General features: G+C 33.1%; 1 protein-coding gene and 1 non-coding gene across 9 annotated transcripts in view; one reads left to right on the forward strand and one right to left on the reverse strand.

The window, feature by feature from the left end:
* LOC119636214 (nephrin) overlaps positions 1–19,056 on the reverse strand; it is a 324,897-nt gene that overhangs the window by 255,044 nt on the left and 50,797 nt on the right. The window lies entirely within an intron of this gene.
* Positions 13,585–13,657, forward strand: Trnar-acg. The gene has a single exon. It is a non-coding gene; the product is annotated as a tRNA-Arg (tRNA).

The following is a 19,056-nucleotide window of genomic DNA, read 5'->3' on the forward strand; positions in this document are numbered from 1 at the left end:
AATCTCTATACAAATTGGATTATAATAAGTGTCTCAATTAGCTCACTCTCATGTGAAAGCAAAAACATGTTCTTTCGCAGTTTTCTTGTTTGCTACAATTTATACGGTCTGCATTTTAGATTTCCATAATGTATACGAATGTAACGAAATTTTGTATTTTCTTTCCACTCTCTAATCACGTTTAATTATTTTGCTGAGTGTTAGTAGCGCATAATGTAGCTGTTGCTGCAACGGTAGCCGCAACAGCAAATAATAGCCGACAAAATAATCGCAATTATTTTGCCATTAAAAATCTGTACAATTTATATCCGAATTAAAATATGTTTTAATAATTGATTTTTTTTTTTTTTTTAATAGCATCAGTTTAACACATAAAATAAAATACTGCAATATTTAAAATATAATAATAATCACAGTTAAATATTATCGCTTAATAATATAATAAATGTTATTGCGCTCAATGTATTTATTCGATAAATTGTTTGCTTTTCGACGCTTACGATATTTTGCTTTCATAGATGACGAAAATCATAGATTTCTGAAATGCTCGTAATAAGACCCTATAAAATAAATCAAATTTTTGCTTATCATAAGGAATAAAACACATGTAGCGTTGTTTGCGTCCCGATGATATAACGAAAACGGCTTCGAACTCCAAACTTTCTTTAAGAAATAACTGAATGTGTCTTGTTGCAGCTTCCATTGGGGTGAATGAGTGAATTCACTCATAATTAGCAGTGGGTCTGCAATTTATTGCTTTTAAGGACCCTTAGTAAAATCAAGGAAGCTGAATATTGCGGTCTCGTTTAAGAGAATGCAGTTTGTTATAAATTACTTATACCTAATGAGATCAGCGGAGAGTGACGCTTCCAATGGAAAATGATGTAAAGGAGCCAATCGTGAAAAAACAAATGAATGCACTGTGCAAAGAAGCACTACAAGTTGATTTTCCAGCAAGACGCCGCTGAGCGGTACCCAGTCATACCCGTCCAATGAACATTAACATCATCGCTGTGATGACTAAAACGTATTTCAAGAGTTCTGTTTTTCGTGAAAAGCCTTTCAAAGTCAAGAGTTCTCTCCGCATGGAAATCATATTCCTTTGTGGAGGTGGAGAAAATTTATAGCTCGCTGTGAGTGCAATACTTAATATAAAATATGCCCTTTTACTTTTAATAAAATATATTTTGTATTTCTTTTACGTTAAAAGAAACATTGCCTCAATTTAAAAAGAAATTCTTTTTATACCAATTGCCGATCGATGGGAATATATTCACTTTATTATAACGTTTGCTTCAGAGGCCCATAAAGTATGAACATTCTTGATCAGCATTAAATCGGTCAAAGTAAACGCCTACAAGAGAAATAAAACTAAGAACATCTCTGTGTACTTGCGCTTGTCGTTCAAGCCATCTTATGTAACCTTTGTGGTATTCTTCGTATTTTTTTCGAAAGAAACGCATAAGAAAAAAAAGAAGAAAAAAGAAACGGCGACAGTCACACATAAACGATTCTGAGCGGAGTCGAACTTACTATCTTCTGACAATCAGGCAGACGTGTGTGTATTTGAACCTGCATAGATATAAAAAGGTATTATTGGCACGAATATTAGACAGCGTATTAGATACGATAATAGACCGATATTTAACTGGCCTTTGATTATATTTGTAAAAAGTTAGATGAATATTTGGTGTAGATTGCTACTACAGTTTTTTCTTAACCGTAGCTGGTGGTAGACCAAGTTCTGATAAATACAAACTACGATCGTGTACATTCGATAGAAGAAAATTGACAGGTAGACAAAACTAAAACTTATTGTCACTTATTGGGAGTACGTGTATTTTGTAGAACGTTGTTGTTGTAATGTTATTTTGCGCGTTCTATTCTATTACTCGCACGCTTCGGACGATACGAAAACCTATGATTTTATACATCATGTTTCCATTAACGCAGCTTAGAAGACATAATGGAATTAAATTTTGATACATATATTGAGAAGGGCCAAAAAGCCCACTGCATTACATATTCAAAAACCTACCGGAGACGGTAGGTCTTTCAAGTATCGAAATGTCATTTTTTAATTTCTTTTTTTTCTTTTTTTTTTTTTTGAGTTTCTTTTCAGATAAGGATATGGAGCATCTTATCCGCTTTTTTGCGCTGCCACAGTTTTCTGACACATGCCTTGCCGTTTAAAAATGAATTGAAAGCACATGTGCAGTGCTTTAATCTTTTACGTAAGTGCAGTGAATTTTATCAAAGTATGACGCAAAACAAGATAACAAGGCGGACATACGGACAGACAAACCGAAATCGATTCGGAAAGTGAATTTGGACGGAAAAAATGAAAGTTGGATCTGCTTCCCGTTTTGGGTGTTGCGTACATTCACGCAAACTTAATATATCCTCGTACCATAAGTGGTGGCTACGCAAGAGGACTTCCCGTGCGTATGCAAATTTGAAGCCGTCAGCTTTATTTTTCCGACAAGATGAATGTTTACCACGGACAGATCAAGTGTTTGAAGACGGATAGATGGGTGTTTCAAGCGGTTTGACAAAACGATCATAACTTTGTCTTTCTTTCGACATTAAGAACAGACCACTGAACATTGTTGCAAAGAAATTAATGAAAAGAATCGTTATTTGTGTAAATAATCACCCACTCTACGTTACATGTTTTTTAAGTATTAAAATTGGCAAAAGAATGACGAACCGGTTTATACATTGGTGAATAAATTTTCATTAAAAATGTAATCTCAGATAGCGTTACACCTAACTGTTTATTGATTTTAAATTAATCAAGAATCTTGAGTAGAGGTTTTCGCTTTCTAACCAGTTAGCTGTGTGCGTCGTGATCCGTCCATCCGTCCTTGACGGATTTTCTCATAAAATTTTATCATTATGAATATGTATTTGTCATAATAATGCAATTTAGGAAATATTTTCGTCGTTTCATTACAATCCAATTTCATTTTACACTTACTAGCAAAAGACTCTACTCGTGTTTCGATCGACAAAGCAAATGAAGCATTAAACGCAATTTTACGAAAAGAAAGCAGATGAAGGGGATGAAATGGGATTAAGATCATGCCTTACGTGGTGAGCTTACTGTGATAACTATTTCATCTACAAACTTTATTGGAATTAAAAAAGAAAAGTAGATTTAATAGGAGGTAAAGGCATAAGCCTGAAAGTTTGTGAGCGCATCTTCTGTGGTCAAGAGCATTTTTATTTGTTCGCTTTCATTCAAAATCTAACGAAAAGTTTTTGTATTTTTTATGCTAAGAATGTTACAAATTCGTTTATTGAACGAGGATTTGCAAAGAAAAGCTAAAGCCGTTCCGTATACACGGAGATTTTTAATGCTTGATGAATATGGTTCGAAACAGAATCGCATTTATGTGCTTATAGCAATGATAAATTTTTAATTGGTTTCTTGTGAGGATGCAAATATATAGCCTGGAGAAGGCTGAAAACAAACTTGATTCTTTGAAAAGTAGATTTCCCAATTTTCTTTAAATGGAGCGAACGGAAAACATTTCATTTGAGGTGACTAAGATAAACCAGCGAAGTACTAAGCTATTGAAACCTCTTCCTTCCAGTTCATGTTTATACTTATCGATTCCTCTACATAAGAGTGGTCCTCATATATTGTTGATGTATGGTAACAAAGAAGGAGTGGCTTTCAATCATGTTTTACGAGTCATTATAATGTTAGAGAATGATTATGTTGGTAATAATCAATGATTTTAAGGCACTAACTTTACCGAAAGTTCTTTAAGTGATTCCTAAGGTTTTTGATGAGATGAATTACATACAATTATGACACGAAGCCGTTGCGTATTAAAGTTAACCATATCATAAGTATATCTAAAATATTTGATGCTGTTTGCAAAATTGGCAAACCAATGATGCCTTTTATACAGCAAGAGAGAGTACGTGAAGCGGGTATTTAAAGCTATATACCATAACATTTTCTTCATTCCTAATATATTTTGTTTAGATGTTATTTCATAATGCTTTCCATACGTTGTGCCAATACGTCCCTTTGAAATATCTACTAAAACCTTATAAAGACGAAAATGGCAGCATTGCAAAAATCATTGACGAATGGGATAAAAAGATGGATAAATATCGAGGTTACTTTAACAAAAGCACTCAAGGGGGTACTGATGAGAAATTGCTTATCGGCAAAATGGAAGATTAAAAGTGAATGAATTTTGAATTAATTAATGAACAAAACAATAAATATTGCATAAAATTATAGACATTACGAGTATTTGTTTTTTTCTGGATTTGCTAAAAGCCTTGCGCTACATTTGTAAAATGATGGTGAGATAGTAATAAATTTAATAAATCAGTATTTCACAGTACAACAAAACTACACAACTACTGCTGGGGCACTCTACCTATCTTCGTAACGAAATGTCGAAAATGCCACTCAGGCAACATTCCATTAGGACACTCAATAAGTTAGAAGGATGATACGCAAGTGCAACATGATTGTTGACGATTGAATATGATATTTAAATAACGAGGCCAAAATGTCAAGGCATATCGATCAGACGGATTACAGTTACACTAATGGCGGCATGTATACCCGGCATGTTTCATAGGAACTGCTTGGATAGCAGAGAGACAGAGAGAGAAATATTCCTATATAGTTCAATGTTTGGTAGGCTTTAATTTATCGTCTTTGACAAATTTTCATTATAAAAAGCCAAAGGTTAGATCTTCTTACTATATATTGGTCATAAAAATGGAACAATCCGATGAATTTTCCCTATTGTGTGACCTTAGGCCAAAAAAAAATTAAAATAATTTGAACATTTTTATCCCTAAGTTGAACACAAGTACACATGGACAGACCAAGAACACAAATACTGAGACAGACGACTAGTTTAACAGACATTTTTAAATCGAATGAAATTTAAGTTCCCTCTGAATATCCGTTCGCATGCGTTCGCATATATTTTATATTTCCTTAGCAAGGGTAGTACATTTGCGTAAAACTCAGAATTAATTAACTCTTCTCTGTGGAGATAAAGTACGAATATGTTGAAAATGATTGAAAATAGAATATTTACAAAGATAAACATTGTTTTGAAATTTAGTTGCAATACAATGAAAAAACTCTGATTTAAACAGATTGGCATGTAACGTCCAACAGATCAAAAGAAAGGAATGTTGTGGAAATGTACTTTATACAAACACAATTTAATGTTGTTACTGACAACAGTTTCTCTTCCTGGCACAACAAAGTTACACATGAAAATATTGCTTGTCTTTTTTTAATCTCTCTCATACGCCAAAAAAAAAAACTAAAAATAAGAAATACGAACCTTTTAGTCGGGCAAGGCCAATCTTTAAATAGCCTACATTACTTCCCCCAATATAGTTTATAAGTACCAAAGTGACTCAGCTTGTTTTGGTCCTACGCGTAATTATATGTTGTACTTATGTATCAAGGTGTGAAGATAAATTCGAATTTAACTAGCAAAGACACCTACCACTCTTTAAACGTTTTAGCAGAGCCTTGTTAAATATATAAAATTAAGATATAGTTGGATTTGAAAGCGTACGCCGTCTATATTAAACAAAGTAAAATATTTTTGTAAACATCCCATGAATCTATATGAAAATACCCTTCAAACAAACTAAAAATAAAATTGAAGTTCTGCTTATGGGAATTATTTTTAACAATTTTTTGAAATTTGGTATGTTAGCGGAAAATGGGTATAAGAGAACTCCCAAATTTGAGACCCTACTGCGGCCAAACTAGAAAATGTCATCTATCTCCACCTATATTATGTGAATCTATATAAAAACGTCTGTCGAAAGAACGAAAAAAGGTTTAAACTTTTCTCTCGGGAACTATTGTTAAAGATGTTTTAAAATTTGATATGTTAGCGAAAAATGAGTATGAGTTTACTATAGTATTGGTGTAGTATAGTATAGTATAGTTTAGTATAATTTAGTATAGTATAGTAGTATGGCATAGTACAGCATAGTATAGTATAGTACTAACATAGCAAAAAAAAAAGGAGTGTATGTTGTGAATGCAGTGAGTGAATGAAGGACCGAGGAATGGTTTGCTCAATTCCGTTTCAGAAATTTTGATGTCAAAGATGCGTCTCACTGTCGCTCAAAAAGTCGCTGAGTGCAAGTCGAAACACGCAAGCTGCTAGAAAATAGCTGAGGCATTAAGCATCAACCCCGTGAGAAGTTCAGAATCATATGAAAAGTTTACCAAAAGAAGCTCGAAACAGCGCGAAGACTTCTCAGTATGATATAATTGTTTAGAATATCGGTAAAATAATATCGTTACTCCTTGTTAAACCAAAACATATTTGTGAACTTGTTAACTCTAAGAAAAAAGGCCAACGTGTTTCTGCTACTGATAATTCCGATTCTACTTTTAACTACTTATACTAAATAAGTAACTCTATTACGGTTCCTGAGGTGATTGTATCTGAATATGAAACATGAGGCTTGAGGTGATCAAGGTAGAGTTGGGTGTCATAGTTTATATATTTCATCATAAGGAAGCATAAATCCCTCGAATGCTGAAATGAAATTCTATTTGTTAGAAGTGGATGGGGATCCGTCAATGCCCGCATAAGTCGTTCCCTCTGAGCCGTTTACGACAATCAATTCCGTAATTAACTAGATTGGCACGTTGTGGTTCAACAACACACTTGTTTTTTAGGATTCGGGTTTAGGTCCGATTTTAACATGATGAGACCGCCACTTTGATACTCCAATTGCATCTATATTCGTGCTTTTTTCTTTCGATCCAATAGGGAAAATATGTCTACGATGCTGCTTTCTTCATTTCGTTATGTACATGCATTAGGGCGGGGAAAAAACGAATTTCTTTGTGTAAGTCGATAAGGATAAACTATTTCGCTCTTGGCCGACATAAGTATCAGAAAAATCAGAAAAATCGGATGGTGCCACTTTTTCCCATTTACACGTAACAAGCAGAAAAGTAAATTGCAGCGAATGCTGAATACTTTACTTTATATGCATGAGGGCATATCTGGCAACCGTGCCTTGAATATATTAACCTACATGTACTAGTACACTAAGTGAACAAATCTCTTCTCTTTTGATATAGACACTGAAGAATACACGTTTTACTATTGACGCTTCTATTAGAGAACTTGTTAGTGGATTTTCGTAAGTTAACTTTGAAAAAGCAAGATCCATGTAGAACTCCAAATAAAGTTGCAAAGACTGTTACTTCCCGCAGGGAAAAGATACAAAAGTTTGTCCAACTAAAATGGGCCCACACCTGAGGAAATATTTTATTACAATCTTTTGGATATAGACTTGGAAGCAGTATTAAAAATTCAATGGCAGGCATATATAATTTTTCCAATTTATTGCAACTTTTTTTTTGTCAAATTTAATATATGAAATTTCTTTTTGTGCACAAGTGCGTTAAATACTTCTTTTCCCACTTGATTGGACACGTATTTCAACTTTTTCTCGAAATGTCCACTCAAATCGTTTGGCTACTTGTATGAAGTGAAATGCATTCAATACAACTGAGAACATTACACAGCGTCATACTGCGGTCTTTTTTCCCCATCATAAAATCGAATAAAATATAAAATTTTGTATTCAGTAAAAAAGTGATGAAAAAAAAAGAAGCAATTCTTAAGCCTGAGGTCTTCATAAAGTTGTTAACGAACGTGAATAACAAGAATGGTAACGATAATGAAAATTACGTAAACGGCGCAAATAATTGTATATACAACTTCAATCAATCTTGTATTGCAAGTGCGACCAAATATTTTAAGAGAAAATATTATTGCAAAAAAAAAAAAAAAAATGTTTTTTCCTTTCGATTTTATCATTATTTGAAGCAGTACTTGAAATATTGTTGTCGAGAACTTCATCTGCCTCCTTGCTATTGTGTCGTTATGATGAAAAATGTTATGAGAAACATTTTCAAGGCGAATAAAACTACATTTAACGTAAAAATTAATTCATTCTTTTTTTTCCCAGCAACCAAGAGAGAGAGAAGAGAAAATTCCCCGAATGATAAATGTGAGCACTATGAACTCTAAATCGTCTGAAAGCATATATTCTCAGAGATGAGTAGCAGTAGCTTTTAGATATTTTTCCTTTTTCTTTGTGCCTCCCATAAAAGTTAACATATTGATAATTTTCATAAATATTAGTACGAACTTATAGTAGAAAAGTCGATAAGTACAGTGAAGGATAAAAAATTTCCGATTTTTTTTTTATTATCATATATGATTTTAAAGCCAATTATAATAAAGTTTAGATGTCTGTCAATAAAGTAACTAAGAAATTATGCTCGACTTATGGCGAAAATGCTTTCCAATTTCATTATCTGCTCAAGTATATTTTAGAAGAAGTATTTTAGTTCGTCTTTAGTTAGACCGACTTATGATATGGGTTTCCTGCTATTAATAGCATTTTTCAAAATTCCTACTTTTTAAATTTGAGATAAAGTTTGTGCCTCTACAAGCAAACCCACAAGGAATTGACGTATATCGGCCCAACTTTCATAATACCGATCGATTCAAAATTGCTTTCTGAATCGAATTAATTTTGCCTGAGCCTCTGTCCGCCTTGTTTTGTTGTGTTCAACCTAAGACCCGTAATTTTTTTTATACTTGGATGAACTTTGATAAAGCGACCTGGTTAATCAGAGTACTTTAGAAAATGCTTCGGATCGGACCAATTTTTCAATGACTTCTCTTATTTTAATAAGGCTTTATAAGCCTTTATATGAATAACTAGATTATGGCCCTCTCCTCCTTTTTTAGTTGTTTAACTTATTTAACTCAATATAACGTAGAAACTGTACATCATGTTTCATATCTAAGTAGAAGTTTCAGAAGTTTTAATGACAATAATACACGTCCATTAATAATATAATAATTAAACCCATTTGGAAGTTTTACTTGTTGGGCCTCCAGATAATCTGTGCAGAGAAGGAAAAATATGCAGATTCGTCAGTGCCGATTCGAGTTTCGATTGGGAGCATTCTATAATTACCATCGCCAATAGATGGAAGTTATAGAAGAGCAAGAAAATTACAATTAATTATTCTTTTTTTACTATTTTCAAATAGTTTTATTGTTCGTCTTAGTTCAATCTAAGAATCTATTTTTTCCTGATAAATACATTAAAATATAAAATCAGTAACAGTAATATTTATTCATGCCTTATATAATAGTTCCTAAATAATCTTCGCAATCATTTTTAATTGTATAACTTAATGATGAATTGGATAAAGGTATAAAAATTGGTATGGGTTTCATTCATTTGCATTATTCTGTGTTAGCTTAGCAAGTCATTTAAGTACAAATATGGCATTATATATCTGCGACTTCTATCTGAATTCCTCTTCTTCTTCTTTCTATAAACGTTCCCTTATAAGCGCATAGCATGTTAGAGATTCCCATTGTTTACTTCTTTATCCAGGAGAGATTAAACAATGAAAGCATTTAGCTGACATTGTCTTCTAACCTAAAGAAAGCAGGACAGATATAGTATGGGTGCCAGACTGACAAGTCAACAGGTCTAATCGCCTCTATGCCTCAATATAGTGGCAATAAAAGAATGTATTTTTAATTGTCAACAGCAGTGCTAAAAGCATGGACAGCACTTTCTTTACGCTCTTTCATGTTACTAAAATTCTGAAATTGTTAATAAAGTAATAGAACTTTTCTGTCAGACTTACTAAGCTAAATAAATAATATATTGCGCCTTAAAATTTCCTTATTAGATCTATTTTTAACATCACGTGGGCTCAAATCTCTACTGCGGTAGAGTTCTCAATAAAGCGGATAACCTTAGAATAACTCTAATAATAATAATATTTCTTAACTTAATTCCTTTCCACATTGACCAACTTTTTGTTAGCCTTAAACTTTCCCATGAATTTGACTTTGCATCAAAACGGCATCAAAAACTATAGTTCGATCGGACTTCTTTCCCGAGATCTTGAGAATTCTCTTTTCAATAAAATTAGACAGTTTCTACGTCCATTAACCAAACATTTTCGTAAAGCTTTCGTGAGAAGATTAAACTCACTAAGCGCTATACCCTTTGAATGCACGCGATTTATAAAACACGGTTCAAGTTGCTTCAGCTGAAAAGGAAAACTTTTGCTCTTTCTAAACCAAATTTGTTTAGCACTGAATCTACAGCGAACAGCCTTTGCTTAGATATAAATTAGGTTCTATGAAAAGACGCTTTTGGCAAAAAAGCCACCATGAGGGTTCCAGTTAACGAGACTACTGGTCTATCTAAAAAATTTTGATGTTGACGTGCATAGAAAGAAATCGACTTATCTATCAAACGTTCTTCATTGCCAAACAAGTGGAAAATTTTCCAAAATTCCACTGGCATACTTGGTTATGCATTTATTCGATGCCAATATTCTTTTACAACAGCAAGCCTACACTTCATAGCCTACACTAAGCGAAATCCAGAACAATTTGAAATAAGCCCACTTTTCTTTATCAATTGATTAAGCATCATCTTCTCAACCCAGTTGAGCATGTCTATCTATCGGTCAGTGTGACCATATACAATATCGTTGTACATAATCTACAGATCGTAATTTTTGAGATAATTTGTTGGATCTTGAAACTCAAAAATGTTTTGACCCCAGGAGAAATATTTTTAAAAGTGCACCACGTTGACCGCCAACTCTCGGGTAAACTTCTATTTTGAAAAAGTCATTATATGAAAAATTTTTGATAAGATTCGGGGAAAATAGCATATCCACGTATCAAACGAATGCGTGTGGAATTTTTTGCATCATTCTCTTCCACAAACGTCCTTACAAAATAGATGATTTTACATAAAGTTGATCTACGCAACTATTGTATCAAGTTCAGGCTACGCTTGTCTTCGCATGATTGATGCTAATGAAAAATAACACTTTTATATAATACATTTGATATTTGATAATGACGATCAAATAATTAAACCAAGCGTTCTGAGATATTTGATTATTGCCTTTGCCCATCTATAAAATTTTAACTTCGTTTTGGCCTGAAAAAGAATGAAAGAAAGCTTGACGTTGACAGCTTTGTTCATAAATTGGCGTGACTGTCGAGCTAAGCTAATTTTGACAATGCCATTTAATTGTTGATGCTTTGACGAAAGATCAAAAGTAGTCTTTGAATATCAAATCTCACTTCTAGCAGCATCTTGGGAACACATGAATAGAAATGACGTAAATATCAGTATCTATCTCTTTGTTCAAAAAGAATTTAAATTTGAATACTTGATATGGCTTTTACTTTTATTCTTTCGTCTTCTACGTATATCTCAAATTTATATTCGAAAAGCTTCTGCACAGCTGCGCTCTTTAACTCAAATAGAAAATTTTTTCCTTTATCGAAAACTTATAACGGTTTTTTACTCAATTGTATAAATATACGTATATGACTTTGTAAACTCTTACTTTTTGCCATTATCGCATAGAAACCATACTCAACAACTCAACATTATTTTGGCCATGCGAAGGCGATGATGGCAATGCTGATGACGACAATGATTATGATTATAAAGTATTGCTTTTTTGCGGTAAAGGCCAGTAACGTGGTGTATGTGCAGGTGGGTGCGCGGGTGTATGTCAATTCTTATGTCTGTGCAGAAGCACATACATTTTTAGTAAAAAAATAATAAGCATAATGCTGTTATTGAAAAAAAAAAAAAAAATGTGTTTGAAAAATAGCAGCGATAGCTAAAAGCGAAGATAATATAGAATATTCTAAAATGCTGATGTAGCAAGTTTCACAAATTTCACGCTTAATAAACGTACACCTTCACGCCATAGTGTGTATAGATAGCTAATACTGTATATAACAATAATCACACACATATATATATATATATGTTTAATATTTTATTTATATGATATTGTCTGCAGATGAAGTCGTTATGATTGCTTCCAAATAAGATGTCAAAGCGAAGAGGCAGAGAATTGAAATTATTTTCGATTGTTAAACATTGCGGGGATATTTTTTGATATCAAAGAAATAAATATTCACAAAAAATATTCTAAGGAAATTCCATAGTACTTGGCAATGTTTGGTTAAAATCCCAGAAAAAATTTCCAACACTTCCGTCTCTACAGGATATATGCATTCGAACTTCAAAAATTCTTATTCTTTTAAGTGCACTCACATGCATACATACATAGCATACATAAAGAAATTGTTAATATCTTTGCTTTGTAATGTAAATATGTTCATTCATGTATATACTTTAAAGTAGGTATCTGTATGTAACTACAGTGAAAAATCATACTTAAACGAACCAGAAGTACACCTTTCAAGCTCTTAAGCATTTAAGTCAGTTAGTTTTGCTTAAAATGAAAAAATAAAACTTGTTTAATCTTTACAAATTCATAACATCAATAAAACAACAATTAAGGATGGGAGAGAGTCCGGTCTTAAAAATCTTCTTTGAATGGCAAATTACATCAGAGGTTAATATTATTTTCTCTAATTAATTCGACAAGTAAAAATTTCTAAAATGGACCGGTAATGAAGAGCACATAGTAAACATAGTGTGATGAAAATTTTCAGATAAACGTCGAACACGCGTTGCAACCTTTTGTCACATGAGCGTAAAGCATCTTTCTTTTGTAGTCACCGTTTTCAAGTTTCATCATAATTCGCATAGTCTGCTCTTCCTATATAAACACATTATTGTCCGCCATCAAAACAGACGAGGCAATCTAATTGAAAATGCAGAAATCGAATTCTTAGCTATGCCAAACATTGAAGTGAAGCATTAAGACTCGGCTCATGTATTCCCAAATCATTCTCACAAATCAGTTTTGAAGAAAGTTGCAGTCCGTGAAAGAAGTGAGGCACAAGTAAAAAGAAGAAATAAGAGAAATATATTCGGCTAAGGCCGAAACTTCTTTGCTTCCTATCTTGATTCTAAAATAAAAAAAAATAAAAAATTCGACATTTTGATAGTTTCCGGTTCTTCCTACAGTACTATGGAATCACGCAAAGATATCTTAAGGGATGCGAGCAGGATAATGTTTTCTCTATAGACACTGTACAAATTACGGACCGCCAAGCCTACGAGATTGATACTCCTGAAGGCTTTGTGTTTACTGAAACTTTGACTTTGGATGTAGGAAAAGTCTTGCCATCTAAAGTATAAAGGTCGATTAACCTGCAATATCCGAAGCATACAAGTAAACTAAATTTCTCTTTCTGCTAACATCTTGCACAAATGATAATCATTGTTCATGTATTTCTGATAAGCAATAATCAATTTGGCCGTCTAGCTGTCCGTTTTCCTCTGCTGAATATGTATGGTCACGAAAATTGAAATAAGATAGTGAAACTTGGCATAAGTACCCGGTTGATGTACATCAGTAATTTCCCATACTTTCGATATGGAAAAAATGTAGAGAAATTTTTAAAATATTTAAATTGATCTAAAAATAAGTAGAAAAAAAAAAATTAAAAAGATCGGGCTATTAGTTCATTGAGTCCGATACACTGCTCTCAAGTGCGTACAAAAGGCACTTATACAGATTAATATATTCGCGTTCTGCACGGTCCTGTGGCGCAATGGATAACGCGTCTGACTACGGATCAGAAGATTCCAGGTTCGACTCCTGGCAGGATCGCTGGGACACGGAAGATGTTTTTTATTTTTTTTTAATTGCCAAACATATGTATGCTTAATTCGAAAAGGGACAGACTGACTGTAAGCCAAATGCGAATGTACCTTTTGAATTTTTTTTATAAACAAAAAAACCCTACTGCACTTGTAGAAAAAGTCCAAACGTGCGTAACACCCAGAAAGATCTAAGATAGACATAACTGATATTATGCCGATCAATTCAAAATCATTTCGGAATCATTTTTGAATCTATTTAAGCTTGAGTGCTCGTCAGCCCGTCTAATGTCCTTTCCTGTACCGTTGTATTCAATCTACAGATTGAAATCTTTAAATTGCATTCGCGAAATTTGATAGGCTGGCATGTTTTGCTACAAGGACATATTCTATTGAATATGCATTGTGTCAGAGCACGATTGTGCGATCAATCTTCATATAAGTCCTTCTTTTGAGTAAGTGTTTATATGCAAAGAGTTGGCCGTTTTCTAAAATTCTCGACATAAATCTCGGAACAATCTCGTACTACGGTAGATTAAATATATGGTAAAAACTCTGCATTGGATAGGCTAACTGTAGCTATTGCTACGAAGTGTAACCTTTAATATGGAGCAACGGTCTGATATTTAATGATCTGCGCTGCAAGGAGTGGACAAATAACAAGACTTTTGAGAAGAAAACTAATATTTTATTAACTTTGGTTCACGTTTTGATCTCCCAACTGTATAAGGACTGCCACGAAAAGTATGCCTTAATGTAAGGATAAAGTGTAAGGTGTTTCGATGAGGAAATAAATGAAGAGTAGTGTTAGTCGAAGTGTATAGGCATAGCACTTAAACCTGCTACATTATGCACGACCTCATCATTATTGCAAACCATACGTGTAATCGTAATTTACTGGAATATTATTTTGGGATGCTTGGCTTACGACAGCGGCAAGGCCAATACTTGGAAGCTGAATTTTGAGCCTCAGTTGGTTAATGGAATCAAGTCGCACTAATAGCTACCGAATTAGCAAACTATCCAATAAATCATTCCCCTCAGTCCCATAACAGTGCAAAACCGTTATAGATAGAGGTGAACATTAAAACGCGATTTCTTTGCGAAAGATTACATCTTTCGTAAGGTGAAATATTACATTTAAAGTACGCACGAAGACATGAATCAGTGGAAAGCAACTATTCTAGAAAAGTGTAGTTTAGTTCAAACGTTTTTCGCGGCCGACGCTGCACAAGCCACTTGTCATTCAATCTGTATAGTGGTTTAAGAAGAAGCACAACAAAAACTTCCGTTATAGCGAATGTTGTTCTTTTAACTAATTGTTATTTATAAAATATTTAAACGAAAGTATCGTAAATTCTCTGGTCTTTGTTGCGAAGCTTTAAAAAATATATTTTCTTTTTTCAGTAAGAAAAATGTTAAAGAGTTATTTGAAAATTTATGATTATTTAAGCAGATATTTTTCATTTGAATTGAAACAATTCCACACCTATGTTTGTCTATAATTTATAACAAGAACAATTTTTAAATTATTACAAAAAAGAAAAGAAAGGAACAATGCAGTACCCGCCTCTTTCAACCTTATCACATAAAACAAAGCAAAAATTGGTACAAATAAATTTTGTGCGCAAAAACTAACAGAGACCAAAAAAGAGACCAGAAAAACATTAACAACAACAAAAATAGTGATAATTCCTTAATGCATGTTAACGCTACATAGTCTGTTATAAAAACGAAAGAGAATATTAGGGCTGGGGCCGCAGACAAGATTATATCTCATATTCGCCAAAAAAACCTTCTTTTTTTTGTAGTAAAAGGTTATCTATTCCTTCTTTAGCTTAGTTCCATTAAAACCGCACTGCACGATTTTTCGTTTGAATTTTAAATAATTTTCAAAACCCAAGTGTAATAAGATTGAGTTGGCATTTATTTTCAAAAACTATCATATGTAGACTTTTGGCAACAATATGCTTTTATTTAAAAAATTATTGAAAAACGTAAACACATGCTCATGTATTTATGTTATTTATTAGTAAAGGAATTTTCATAGTATTTGTGAAAATTGATACGAAGGTTCGATAATGGCAGTGAGTATATCCGCATTTATAAATTCGGAAATAGATTGGACGAGGATTTCAAGCCCGGCTAATCGAAAGACAAGGTCACTATTTTCTGTGAAACGTATGCATTCTTCACTTGTATTCCAAATTGCCATTTTTCCATATAAGATCCCTATATAGTCTTCTCCAATGTGCAACACCCAGGATAGTTAAGGGAGGATACCCATTGTCTCGTTCTACACCATCATAATTATTGTCCTCAAGTTGTTTTATTAGATCTTGTACGTTTGGATACTAATCTATTGCGTTTATATTACCCATATCTCTATCTCGCATCCGCCTAGACATCTTCAAGAATAAAGCGGAATAAGCCAAGAGACAAAGACATGAAAAGAACCAACTTATTAAAGTTTAGACGACAAACGCTTGCAATATTTGCAAACAATCTGACATATATCCAATAAAATTCTCAAATGCAACATCAAACATTGATAGCTTACATGACGACAAATGAAAAGTAATTTTTTTTCAATTAGATAAATCAGTTACTTATAGTAAACTCGGAAATAGCAAATATCTCTCCAAGTGACCCGCCACCACATTCAAGTGTCAAGAAAAGATGTGACTTAACTCCCATAAACAATGTCAAACATAATTTATTGTGTATGGCTATCAACTTGCCTTCGGAAAAGCATAACCCAGTAGAACTGAAATGTAGACAATTGGCAACAATATGCATTTAATGGTTAAATATGAAAAGTGTTTAGTGAAAACTATAAACATCATACACAACAAGACTGCTCTGATAAATTGGTAATCAAGCCACAGACAAAACTGAAATTGCGTTTAATCCCAGCTTATATTATATCAAAATATGAATTTTAAAAAAAGCCGACCAATGGCTATTAGGAGGCTACCAACAATAACCAGGCCGTGCACAAGGTTATAAAACGGAACAGTCTTCCGTCATATTGAACGGCTCATATATTTTTAAGTATTGCCACACTGTCGATACACAAACGTTTAGTATTTAAAAAGTATTTCGGACCACAATATGAGAGAAGAATATATATCATAGTGTTTTCAAAACTGTTTACAATGTGCACGTGGCAAGTATAAAATTTATGCCATTTAGTTAAAAAAACGAGCAAAATCCCTATAGTGAGTAACTGCCTACTATTACACCACTTCGTTTACTACTGTTATTGATGTAACGACTTTTCAAAATAAGTCCCTACATGGGAAGTGGTCGAAAGAGTAGTCCTATCTGAATCATTTTCGATAGTGGTGGTTCTTGAGCAAAAACAGGTTGGTGCACAAAATTTCATTAAAATATCTTTAAAATTGCGACCTGCAGATTGAGTATATAAGCCTGACATATGGACCGAAATTCATCCTAAACCGTTAGGTGTAATAAAAAGTGCCTTTGTCTCAAGTTCTTTTGTGCGTTGCATACATCCGCAGAAATTTAATGTATACTTGTACCACAAATTGCGTAGGGTAAGGCAACAGTGGGATATTCCATCATAAAGCAAACTTAATAAAAACTGTTTGCGCCGTCGAAGCTTTACGGAGCAGCTGGCAAAACTCGCCCTAAATGATTGTAGAATAAATGAACCTGGTTAGCAGGCATTTGAATGCAGGACGTCTTTAAATAAACCACAGAAAGGATGACCGATTCCGCATTATTCTCCACCAAAACAACCGAAGCACTCACAGAACAGTACAGGGGACCAACTTTCTTATCAGTGTTTAGGTCAGACTATAGTGCCGATTTAGCGATTAACTAGTCTTTGCTATTTTTACAATGAAAGAACGACGTCTGAAGAGAACCCAAATCCCGAATCGAAAAGGACCGTTGAGGTATTTACAGTTCATACTCGAGAAAATGCCCGCGACATTATCATTATGTAAATCCTTTTCACCTTAAATAAGATCGATCATCATTAAGAAATATATTTTATATATGCGTAAAAGGATTACTATTGTTCAAAATATATATATCATTTGCTGGGCGTGATTTGTACTGGTACATGGTGTTTTTGGGATGAACACTTGTCAAGTTGTTTTCTAAGATTCTCTAACCTCAATATATACAGCAATCGCAGTTAACATATACAACATATGTACTTCAAGGAACCTACCACGCGTGCCTTTGCATGTAGTAAACAGAAGCACACAACCAATGTGCTATATATATAGGTATTAGGGACCATGATGGCTATTATTGTAGTGAAGGAATGTTTAATTTACTATATTTTCCAGCTTTAACTATTCCATAAATGTATTGCTTGGCGGGAATGGTGTTGTTCTGTTTTGCCCTCCCGAACTTGAAAGAAAAACACTTAATTTATTGCTTTTGCTTTTTTGCTTAACCCACTGCAATGGTATATATTTCGTGTACCGCTCTTTTAGTGCAGGAGCAATTGTTTTTCTTTTTTTTGTTGTTCCTTTTTTTTTTTTTTGTTTTTTTTTTGTTTTGTTTTGTAAACTCAGTCCAATATTAAATAGTCCGCAGAGTCAAGCTCATAGATTTTTTTTTTTTTTTTTTTTGTTTTCTTTTGGCAATGCGGGTGTTTGACTTTTTCACATATGAACTGGAAAAAACACATTGAAATTAAATATAGAAGCTAAAAGAAAAAAAAACAATAACAAAAAAATGCTAGCAGTTTTTTTTTTTATTTCTGTTTAGTTTGAAGTTGAACATGAAGTTGTTGTTGCTGTCGTCGTTTTTGAATAGATTTACGTGTATATCCATAAATATCTCGTTATACTCTTCCGTATGGACCAACACCGAGCGATAACAAGAAACATCACATGCTGCGTTATAAACTATAGAAAAAAATATTAAATTTTTTTATTTTTTTTTTTTGTTCTGTTTCTTTTCCAAGAGAGTATTTTGTAAATATAAACAAAAACACAAGAGAAATCTATTTTCAGGCATTGAATGAAAGGTGGGGGGTCGGAGGGTTAATTGGTATTAAGGGATATTTTAATTGTTTTATCAATAAATAGTTTTTAAAGTAGTTTGTACCGAAATCTTGAGAGATTTTTAGTTAAACACAAAGTAAACATTTTCATTTTCAGATTATCTTCTTAAGAAAACACCTGGAGGGCTTATAAAAATGTGCAAAAATTAAATAAATGTATAAGTTTTGCACAATCGATGAGAGCAAAAGCAAAGTAGAACGAAAAATATGAACAAAGTAATATCTCTTCTTCTTCTCATTCTTCTTCTTCTTATTCTTCTAAGAAGTTAATGACGATATAAGCTAAGTTTGTGGTTCATTGTTATTAAAGCAAATTTTCAGATTGATTGTAATGGAATTTGCCTTAAAATATATTGAAA

Source organism: Glossina fuscipes, unplaced genomic scaffold, assembly GCF_014805625.2.
Source record: "Glossina fuscipes isolate IAEA_lab_2018 unplaced genomic scaffold, Yale_Gfus_2 28, whole genome shotgun sequence".
Lineage (NCBI taxonomy): Eukaryota > Metazoa > Arthropoda > Insecta > Diptera > Glossinidae > Glossina > Glossina fuscipes.